Source organism: Carassius auratus, unplaced genomic scaffold (assembly GCF_003368295.1).
Source record: "Carassius auratus strain Wakin unplaced genomic scaffold, ASM336829v1 scaf_tig00044937, whole genome shotgun sequence".
Classification (NCBI taxonomy): domain Eukaryota; kingdom Metazoa; phylum Chordata; class Actinopteri; order Cypriniformes; family Cyprinidae; genus Carassius; species Carassius auratus.
The window spans coordinates 87,643-100,000 of record NW_020526864.1 but is presented as its reverse complement, the minus strand read 5'-3'; the positions used below and the strand labels follow the sequence as shown (position 1 = coordinate 100,000).

General features: G+C 33.9%; 1 pseudogene; it reads left to right on the top strand.

The window, feature by feature from the left end:
* The window catches only part of LOC113087629 (spectrin beta chain, non-erythrocytic 1-like), a 44,471-nt pseudogene that overhangs the window by 2,579 nt on the left and 29,534 nt on the right, over positions 1-12,358 (top strand).

The following is a 12,358-nucleotide window of genomic DNA, read 5'->3' as shown; positions in this document are numbered from 1 at the left end:
TTGAGTCTTTTCGGGAGTTCGTAGCGGGTTCGAATCATTTGAGTCAGTTCGGGATCGCGAATCATTTGAATCAGTTCGGGAGTTCGTAGCGGGATCGCGGATCATTTGAGTCAGTTCGGGATCGCGAATCATTTGAGTCTTTTCGGGAGTTCGTAGCGGGTTCGAATCATTTGAGTCAGTTCGGGATCGCGAATCATTTGAATCAGTTCGGGAGTTCGTAGCGGGATCGCGGATCATTTGAGTCAGTTCGGGATCGCGAATCATTTGAGTCTTTTCGGGAGTTCGTAGCGGGTTCGAATCATTTGAGTCAGTTCGGGATCGCGAATCATTTGAATCAGGTCGGGAGTTCGTAGCGGGATCGCGAATCATTTGAGTCAGTTTGGAGATCGCAAATCATTTGAATCACTTCGGTAGTTCAAAGCGGGTTCGCGAATCATTTGAGTCAGTTCGGGATCGCGAATCATTTGAATCAGTTCGAGAGTTCGGAGTGGCTTCGCGAATCATTTGAGTCTTTTCGGGAGTTCGTAGCGGGTTCGAATCATTTGAGTCAGTTCGGGATCGCGAATCATTTGAATCAGTTCGGGAGTTTTGTAAATATGCATAGTGCAAAATGTTTAATAAAAATCATTTATATATATTATAATATACATAATTTTAATAAATAATGTTGTCATATATATATATATATATATATATATATATATATATATATATATATATATATATATATATATATATATATAAATGATCAAAAATAATAGTTTTTGATAAGAAATATTTTTAGATAGATGCCCGTGGCTCTGAGCTTTCATCTGTGATCTGATCGTGTGATTGGTTAATCAGACAGTCACTCTTGCTTTTACAGAAAGGCTTTTCTGATGCATCCGCCCAATAGAAAACTGCTGAAGTCATGCCTTGCACCGCAGTCTCTGCAGTGTGTGTGTGTGTGTGTGTGTGTGTGTGTGTGGTCCTCTCACCCGCTCTCAGAGGGAGGATGGATGTGCACCTCTCGTTCTGCCCCGTTGTCCTGCAGCTCATTAGTGAAATGCTGTCCCTTCACCTCAAGCTCGTCCGCTGAGGATCAGCTGCTGATTGAGCCGTCTCTCTAAGCATGATGGGATAGCCAATCCTCCAGAGATGTGGGCCGCTCGACCCCTGCTCTCAAGCTCATCCATTATATCACACAGCAGCTTTCTCCAGAATTTAGAAAAACTCCCTTTAGAAATCAAAAAATATAGTGAAAACTTATGTATAAAATAATGTATTATCAGATAACAGTGGCAATAAATATATATTATTTAAATACAATTTTCTATTATTTATATTAACATATTTGTTCATTTAAATTTTTTTTAAAACACATAATATACATTTGTATTTATTTATTGTTGTATTATTTCTTCTATTTCTTCTTAAACTTCTTATTACTACAGTTACTACAAAATATTTCTTTACTCAAGCTTTCTAGATATTATTTAAATATGACTCTGGAGCACAAAAACAGTCTTAAGTCTCTGGGGTATATTTGTACCAATAGCCAAAAATACATTGTAATGGTCAAACTTATTAATTAATTTTCTTTTATGCCAAAAATCATTAGGATATTAAGTAAAGATCACGTTCCATAGAGATATTTTGTACATTTTCTACTGTAAATATGTCAAAACTTAGTTATATGCATTTGAACAACTTTAAAGATGATTTTCTCAATATTTAGATTTTTGTGCATCCCTCAGATTCCAGATTTTCAAAACAGTATTGTCCTCCTAACAAACCATACATCAATGGAGAGATGATTTATTCAGCTTTCAGATGATGTTTAAATCTCAACGACTGGTTTTGTGCTCCAGGGTCACAAACTACATACAACATAGCATGTAAGCTACTGTATATACTACATGCAGCTTTCTCCAGACGTGCAGAGCAGCCACTCCTCAGTTCAGAGTCTCCTCAGAAACATCACCCGAAGCACAACGCTGTTTTACAACCCGCTTACTCATTACCCATCTCTACGTGACCTAAAAACATAAGAGCTCCAGGAAAGTTCATGCATATCCCTACGTGCAAAGTTATTTTAAAGAGTTCTGAAGAACTGTGGTGACTCTGGTCTTCTTCACTCGGCCTTAATGTAAAAAATAGCACGTTCCCTCCTGAGGCGTTGAATATATCGTATCATTTGACACACAGCTTTTCCTGTGAGACCTTCTTTCCTTCCCCAAATGTGTCAGAAAGAAAAATAGCCGCTGAACCTGTCTGCAGGTCGTGCTGTGCTGAGTCTGACGGCTCCAGTTACTGGTTTCTGCATGCAATGGATATCAATATTAACCCTTACCGTGCTCAGATAAGAATGCATTAGGAATTGAGCATGCATGCATGTTATAAAGCAGTATCATTCACACACATGTTCTGATCTGTGCGCAGCCCAAGCCGACGAAGGGCCGCATGCGAATCCACTGTCTGGAGAACGTGGACAAGGCCCTGCAGTTCCTCAAGGAGCAGCGCGTGCATCTGGAGAACATGGGGTCACATGATATCGTGGACGGAAACCACCGCCTCACGCTCGGACTCATCTGGACCATCATCCTCCGCTTCCAGGTAAAGCATCTTCTGGATACCATAGACCCCTCAGATGTGATCATCAGCATGTGAGGGACAAATGAATTTGAATCGCATTAATTGGTAAATAGAAAACAGAAGATATTTGGTTTATATTTGTTTACAATATAATGCTTATTTTCCTACTTTGTATAATGCTGTACTGAAAGTAAAAAGTGAAAGTGCTGTATGTATGTTTACTTAAAAGTATTTTATTCTTTTTACTTTGCTTTCTTTACTTACTATAGTACTGTACCGTTAGATTTATTGTTTTATATATATATATATATATATATATATATATATATATATATATATATATATATATATATATATATATATATTTATTTAAATAATAAAAATCCAAATTTTTTTTTAAACATTTTTGGATTTTTTAACTTTTATAAAAAAAAAATTGCTAAATTTTCAGTTTATATTACTTTACATTGTACAATTTTTATACTTACTATAGTACAGTATAGTATAGTTATAGTTTTTTTATTTCAAACATATTTTGTTTCTATACTTTGTTCCTACTTGCTATAGTACTCTACTATTGGATGTATGATTTATTTACATTTATGTATTTATTTAATTCTAACTTTTAAATAGATTTTTAATAAACAAAAAATCTAAATCCTGTTATTATTGTTACTGTATGAAAACCTCCGCCCTAATAACATCACATATCATTAAATGTCCATCACGCCATAGTCAAAGCAATGCACAAAAAGTCCATTATGTTTACAGATCCAAGACATCAGCGTAGAGACCGAAGACAATAAAGAGAAACGCTCGGCCAAGGACGCGCTGCTCCTGTGGTGCCAGATGAAGACCGCAGGGTGAGTGGACGTCCAGAATAAAGACACAAACGTGTCCGAGTCCTTGATATCTGACAGCTCTGCTTTGTGTTTCACAGCTATCCCAACGTCAACATCCACAACTTCACCACCAGCTGGCGTGACGGCATGGCTTTCAACGCCCTCATTCACAAACACAGGTACTGATTTCAGTCCAAGATTAGTTTCCTGTAAGACTCAATATGCTTCATTCTCAATGTTTGCAATGTGTCCAGGCCAGACCTGATTGATTTCGACAAACTGAAGAAGTCCAACGCTCACTACAACCTGCAGAACGCCTTCAACCTGGCAGAGCAACATCTGGGGCTCACCAAACTCCTGGACCCCGAAGGTAAGAGCTCTCACTGCGTCTGCATCACTGTAACTCCTCAAGATAGATGATAACACACTGTCTTTTGTTGCAGATATCAGCGTTGACCATCCCGATGAGAAATCTGTCATCACTTATGTCGTCACATACTACCATTATTTCTCCAAGATGAAGGCACTGAAGGTGGAGGGCAAACGCATCGGAAAGGTCTGCAAAGAGTCTGCAAAAGACTAGAAAATTATGTTTTCTATGAAAGAGCATTAATGCATGCTATTTATTTATCAGTTAAGTTGAATAATGCTATTAAAATAAGGATAGGGATGCGCCAATATGATAATTTTGGCGATACAGATACCGATAATACTTTATATATGAAAGCCGATAACCGATATTTTGGCCGATAAATCTAAATCCAAATTTGTATATAATTTTTTAAAATCTCACCATTTAAAGCCATTAAACACTCCAACATAATCAAACATAAAGCAGCCTCACAAATATTAAAAATAATGCAAACAAGTCCCTAGACAGCATTACTTGCGTGTAAAGAATCTTTTCTTATCGGTTCGATAACGATAACATTAAAATAAATATATATCGGCTGAAACCGATATGGTGGCCGATATATTGTGTATCCCTAAAAATAACATAAATCATTATGAAATAAAACATTTAATTAATAAATAAGAAATAAATACCTCAATAATTCTTATTTAAAATGTAATTACATAATTTCAACTGGTCTTTTGTCTTACATTTGTTTATTAATAAATATCTCACAAAGCAAGTTTATTTCAGTCTTATGCATTTTATTTATTCATTGTTTATCAGTTTTGTAAGTTTTATTAAATATTTTTGTAAATTAAGTTTAAATATTTAGTTTAAATAAATTTTAAATTTAAACGAATAAATAAAAAAATTATTAGAAACGGAATTCTCATCTTAATATGTACATACTATACATGCAAATCTTAGAATATTAAATCTGTTAATGATTTCAGTCTTATGCACAATGTTTGTTTATTTTAATAGGAATAATTAAATTTATGAAATTGTACTTTTTCATTGAAATGTTGCTATTAAAATAAATACATTATTTAATTAATTATTGATAAGTTGATTTTAAAACATGAAATCATCTCTTTCATCTGTTTACTTTCTGAACTGTAATAGGTTTAGTCTTTGTTGCATATTTTGAACAAGTTATAGCTACACGGTATGCCTCATTATGTAGTAATTCTTGTGTGCATTCAACTAAAGATGTGGTAAAATGTCAGTAAATGACCTAAAGCTTGATCTTTACCTGCTGTTTAGCTGCCATGCAGCTTGTATCTCCTTTGGGAAATTAGATCTGTTGGTCTTCACTAGGTGCTGGACAACGCCATCGAGACCGAGAAGATGATCGAGAAATATGAATCTCTGGCGTCTGATCTGCTGGAGTGGATTGAGCAGACCATCATCATCCTCAACAACCGCAAGTTTGCAAACTCTCTGGTCGGAGTCCAGCAGCAGCTCCAGGCCTTCAACACTTACAGGACCGTAGAGAAACCACCCAAGTGAGTGTCCGCCGGAAACACAACACATTATAACACGCCTGGATTTCACTTTCAACTCTTTCGCCACAGATTCACTGAGAAAGGCAACCTGGAAGTGCTTCTGTTCACCATCCAGAGCAAGATGAGGGCCAACAACCAGAAAGTGTACATGCCTCGAGAGGGCAAACTCATCTCAGACATCAACAAGGTGAGAACGACCTCATTTGCATTTAGGAGCTGCACGTGGGGTTTTCAGTGTCGCTTATGAATAAATGATCTTCCTTTGATGCATATTGCAAGGGTAACACTACGATACAACACCAGTGTGTTTAATAATTACACTATTTTATATTTAGACATTTACTTTATCTATTCATACGGTTGTTTTAGTGTCACAATCAATTTCAAAATAAAGGTTTTTGTTTACATTTTATATGAGTGTGTACGGTGTATATTTATTATGTGTATATATAAATTCAAACACATGCATGTACATATTTATAAATTCATATATAAATTAATATATAAATTCAAACACATGCATGTACACATTAAAGAAAAATATGCTGTTTATATATTAAATATATTCATCTATAACATAAAATATAATAATATAAATATATAAATGTATATACATATTAATATTTTCTAAATATAAACTGTATGTGTGTGTGTTTATAACTACATAATATTGTTAATACATCATATATTATGTAAACAAAAACTTTAATTTTGGATGTGATTAATCATTGAATAGTACTAGTTTATTTACAAAAAAGTATTTTATTATTATTGTTTATTGTAATTTTATTTTTAAGCTGCAAATTGTGTTTGAACTGGCTAGGATTATTCATTTATCTACATAAAAATAAATATTATTACCTTGGATTTTCCCTTATTTTGGTGTATTTGTGAGGTTAAAAATATGGTGCAATCACAGTATTTTTTGCAATTAGATGCAAAATAAAAATATTTTTATATATTATTTAAATATGTAATATAAATATGTGTGTGTGTTTATATTTAATACACACACACGCACACGTGTATGTATATATTTAAAAAAAATGTGATATATTCCAAATATGTATATATGTGTTTTTATTTATACATACTTAATATAAACAGCACACACATAAAATTGCATGAAAAATTTGTTTTATTTAATCAATCGCAATTAATCGTTTGACGGCACTAAATGCATAGAATTTATTTATAACATATATAAATAACTGTTTATTTCCTTTCTTAATTGTATTGATATAATAATAAAAATAATAATGCAATAATAAGCAATATACAGGTCACTGCATAAGACAAAACAAACAAGAAACAAACAGCATATACATATAAAGTGGATTTAGTCTTAATAAAAAAAATTATAAAAAGCCTGTATAAAAGATATGTCTTAAGACGCTTTGTAAAAGTCAACAAGCAATCGCTATTGCGAACATCGAGGGGAAGGGAGTTCCATAGGCGGGGGGCAACATGACTAAAAGATCTGGCACCCATAGTAGTAAGTCGAATCCGAGGTACCACAAGAGAAATTGAAGATGAAGATCTAAGTGCACGTGAAGGAGTATAAACCTGGAGAAGTTGAGTAAGGTATTGTGGTGCAAGATTATGAAGTGCTTTATAAGTGAGTAGCAAGATTTTGAATTCAACTCTATATTTTACTGGAAGCCAGTGCAATTGCTGGAGAACCGGAGAAATGTGATCAGTATAAGGTGTTCTAGAGAGAACACGAGCTGCAGAATTCTGAACCAATTGAAGTTTATGTAGCAATTTGGGGGGAATACCTGTGAGAAGAGCATTGCAGTAGTCTATACGTGAGGTGACTAGTGCGTGAATGAGAACTGCAGTATTATTATTTGAAAGAAATGGACGTAGACGATTAATATTGCGCAAATGGAAGTATGCAATCCGTGTGATATTATTAATCTGAGCTTTAAAAGATAATGTGCTATCCATGATGACACCCATGATATCCATGATCCATGATATGTTGTTATGAATTATTCTAAGTGTATTTGTTAGCTGTGGTGTGATTGCGAGGTGTGTCGGTGTAATGTGTTGGATGTGAAGCTGGAGCTGTGTTGTTGTCGCAGGCGTGGGAGCGTCTGGAGAAGGCCGAGCACGAGCGTGAGCTGGCGCTGAGGACCGAGCTGATTCGACAGGAGAAGCTGGAGCAGCTCGCCAGACGCTTCGACCGCAAGGCTGCCATGAGAGAGACCTGGCTGAGCGAGAACCAGCGCCTCGTCTCACAGGTTCATCTCACACCACTGCATTGTGGGAAACAGCTCTTCCAGGATTTAATCCTATTTTCTGACCTCTGGTGGTCAACATTCAAATGACACAAAACGCACATTTTATAATTTATGCCTTCGCAGTTCCCTTACAATATATATAAAAAAAATTGTTTATTCATATCTTAAATATTGTTCTTACTTATTTTGAATGAATAGTATTTACATTTGTATTTATAATCTTCTTTTTTATGAAAACAGCCTTTAAACTAATATTTTTCATAATTTTGCGACTAAATATTTATTTATCTTTTAAACCATCATTGTAATATTTATTTAGCTTGTATTTTTGATTTTCATATTTATAATAAATGATTGCTATTATTCATACAGTTATGTTATTGATATATTAGTTTATCTATCTATCTATCTATTATTATTATCATTACTATTATTATATGAAAATATATTATATATAAATCTCTAATTGAGCACTGTTCATAATTTTGCCAGAAAAAAATCTCTAGTTCCACCAAACATACATATAAACAATAACTGAACAATATTTATGAACTGTTACGAAAGATATTTATAATATATTAAAAAAATATATATATTATTTATATTGTTTTATTTATTATTAGTTATTTTATATATATATATATATTTTTTTTTTTACATTCCATATCTGAAAATCTCAAAAATTTGAATGAATTAACAAAAACAAAAAAAACAAACAAAAAAAATGTCCTAGAAGGTTCAAACAAGTAAAAATAATTTCTTTCCAATGTTTATTTTCTAAACTTTATCATTTTTTTCTGCAGGACAATTTTGGATTCGACCTCCAGGCGGTCGAGGCCGCAACCAAAAAGCACGAAGCCATCGAGACGGACATAGCGGCGTACGAGGAGCGCGTGCAGGCGGTGGTGGCCGTGGCCAGAGAGCTGGAGACGGAGAACTATCACGACATCAAGCGCATCACGGCGCGTAAAGACAACGTTCTGCGTCTGTGGGAGTATCTGCTGGAGCTGCTCAAGGCCCGCAGACAGCGGCTGGAGATGAACCTCGGCCTGCAGCGCGTCTTCCAGGAGATGCTCTACATCATGGACTGGATGGACGAGATGAAGGTGAGCGAGGAAGACGAGGGTGGAGGAAGGAGAGGGAGCTGGAAGGGTTAAAAGCAGTGATGCAGAGTAATCACAGAGATTTAAAAATTTATTCTAGCAATAGAAGCAGGTAAAAATTGTTCAGCTAAAGTTTTTTTTTAACTCTAATATTTACTTAGATTGAAGATGCTCTATATGTTTGTGGGTCTTATAGATGCACTTCTGTTTTTGCAATAATAATAATCATAATTGTAAAACTAATTAATTATTCTCCCTCGATATATATCTTTTTCATTTTTAAATTAGGTTGTGCAAAAAAAGAAAAATAATATATATATATATATATATATATATATATATATATATATATATAATATATATATATATATATATATATATATATATATATATATATATATTTCTTGTAAATATTCAATTTTCCTATTTCGGTTTAATACGCTTTAATTTCATGCTTCAAATTTTTTTTTTCAGTGTTATATTTCAGGCTTATTTTAATGAACGAACCCCTTTTTTAATAGTTTTAGCTTCAGTTTGACAATTAGTTAACAATAAATACACATCCTGACGTTGAATCCTCAGGGTTATTATAATTAACTGAAAGTAAAACCATAAAACTATTTTCGTTACTAGAGGAAAAATAAATTTTAATGAATTGATGAAATAAAAAAATAAATCTTAAAACGTATTTATTTTTGCTAATTGCCAAGACAACATTTATTTATTTTATTTACTTTATCCTGACATACTCAAATAACTAAACCTGAACTGAAAATGAGCGAAAGCTATATAGACAACAAAACTAAGAAAAATTAACTACAAATTTAAAAAAATCTGAACCGAAAAAATCAAAACCAAATTAATTCTGAAAACGAATGAGTATCTCAATAACACTGAGCCCAACAAACTTAAATTTGCCTGTTTTTTTTTTAAATGCACCTCTGACCTATTAAAAACATATTATTTAATGCTTCAATTCAAGTTTACTTGTGTAGGGCTTTTCACGATGCAAATCCTTGCAAAGCAGCTTTACAAAAAATTAAAGTTTCTTCTTTTGATGGAACATTGATATCCATTGATGACAGAGATATACAGGGACTTGAAGAACATGACAATCGATGCATCATTAGAGCCGCCAGAATTTGGGGCTCACAGTGCCAAGCTTCAGTATCAGACGAGACGAATGCATCAGCTGTAGGCTTGTTGCGATAGTCGGTGTTACCGGTGATACACGGTGTTTAACCCACCTAACGATCATAGCACTTGACCACCGGCACCGTCCCCATCGTGTTGAAGTTTTAGCCTATAGCAATAAAGCACTTAATTAGGTTAGTGACTACGTGCCTTCGTAATTTAGCGTATGCGGAACGAGCGTCGCTGTAAAGCAGCAGGTGTCCGATTTCGTTTATCATTTGAAGAGAGTGAGGGGAGTTAACTGGCAAAGGATGGTGGAAGATCTGGTTTCAAAGCGAAATGCAAAAGCATCTATTTGGAAATATTTTGGATTTAAACCAAATGCCAACAGGGTACCTGAAAACGTTAACGAGGCAACATGTAAACTTTGCCTGATGAAAGTGGCAGCATCCGGAGGTAAAACTTCGAATTTACACGCACATCTTCAAGCACACCACAAAAATGAAGCGGCCAAGATGGGTCCAGCGGCAAAAAATCGACCACAAAAGCCTGACACACAAACACAGCATTCGATAAGTGGTGCAGTTTTTTTTTGCACTTAAGTGTCCAGTGATTATTCGGGTAGGCTTTATTTAACGAAGTTTTTGATGTTCGTTCGTTTCATTTTCGATGGTTGTGCGGTGTTTTTTTTTTTTTTTTTTTTTTTGCTGAAAAAGGCAGGCACTTTATTTAACGAATATTGAATTTTTTTGTATAATTTCGTGTTTGATACTTGCACGATGTTTGCAGTGGTTCGTTTTGTTAATAAATGCACTTTAAAGGTGTTTCGTAAGTGCTTTTGTTTAGTTCTTGCATGGTGTGTTAAGTTATTATTCATTTTGCAATAAAGATGTGTGTAATACAAGCGAGTGTCTTATTGTTTTGTGTATTTTTATGAAGAATAAAATAAATTAACCCATGATTAATTCAAACAAATGCTACTGAATTGCCGCTAATTAAAGTTAAAGTAAATTGAGACGTGTTTACGTCTGCACGACCGCATTTTCGGCCACCCGAAATCCCCGACACGCAACCCCGGTGACACCGGGATTACTGTTTTTTTTTACACGTCGATTAACCGGTGGAAAAAATCCGTCACCGCAACATCCCTAATCAGATGTACGTTGGATGTCCTGATCTGGTCTCCTGTCCTCTGCAGATGCTGCTGCTGTCTCAGGATTACGGGAAGCATCTGTTGGGAGTAGAGGATCTGCTGCAGAAGCACGCTCTGGTGGAGGCAGACATCGGCATACAGGCCGACCGCGTCAAGGCCGTCAACGCCAACGCACAGAAGTTCGCCGTGGACGAGGAGGGTAAGAAGAGCTCCTTAGTCTTTATTCCTTCAGATACTGACTCATTCTTTCTTTCAGAATAACTATATCAAACAGTTCGACCGGGCTCAGTCTGTTCAGACTAGTTCTGTGCAGTCCAGAGTTCATGATTCAGTAAAAGTGGTGTTTTTTATTTCGAGGAAGCATGCAGAGCTGGTCCAGGTTTGGGTTTCTCAAGATTCCCACGTTCATGAAGAAGCTGGAAATAACGGGGAGTTTTAAACCTCTGATTCGCAGGCCAGGAAAACTAATAAATTGTGGAAAAGTCATGAACATTTTTATAGTGAATATAAATTTCCCTGGTTATGCTGCAAATGAAGTCCAAACCGCATTTGAGCTGCTTTTTATTAGCGCACATATACAGAATTAAATGGTTTAAAAGTCTGCATTACAAGATTAGTTCCTGACATCAGCTTTAATGTATTGTTATAGTATTTAATTAATATTTTTACTTTAATGTTTTCAGTTTATTTATTTAGTTATCTATAATTTAAGCCAGTTTATTTATATTTCAATATTTATGACGAATTTTGTTATTATACATTTCTATTAATATTATATATATATATATATATATATATATATATATATATATATATATATATATATATATATATATATATATATATATATATATATGCACTATTCATGTCAAATTCTATTATATTATTAAAAAAGTAATGGAATATAATTAAAAGTATTTTTTGTGATTACGCTATAGCATTTATACTGAATGTCTTTAGATTACTGTTTTTTTAAAAATACCTAAAAACCAAAGTTACTTAGTTAAATGTTTACTATACTATTGAGGTGCTATGTGTGTTTTAAACTCATAATTTAAATGTATTATACTATGGAAGACCAATTAAAAAGAAAAAGATTAATTGCATTTTTACCAGATAAAAATTAGGTTGCTAAAAGTTTTTGATAATGAAAAAAACATTTCTACTACTACTACCAAATGTGCATTGCTTAAAGACAAAAATAATAATATTATCATTAGTATTATCAGCTAACACAAACCCTTTTCTTGACTTGAACTCATTGGAACATGCATAAACTAAGAAATTAATTTTTCTAGTAAGATATTTATTTTGTTTAGAAAAAATTAACAGTCTGGTTTCAACACCTTTAACTTTGGAGTAAGAATCTAGCTTTAAACTTAATAAAGATTTTAAATTTAT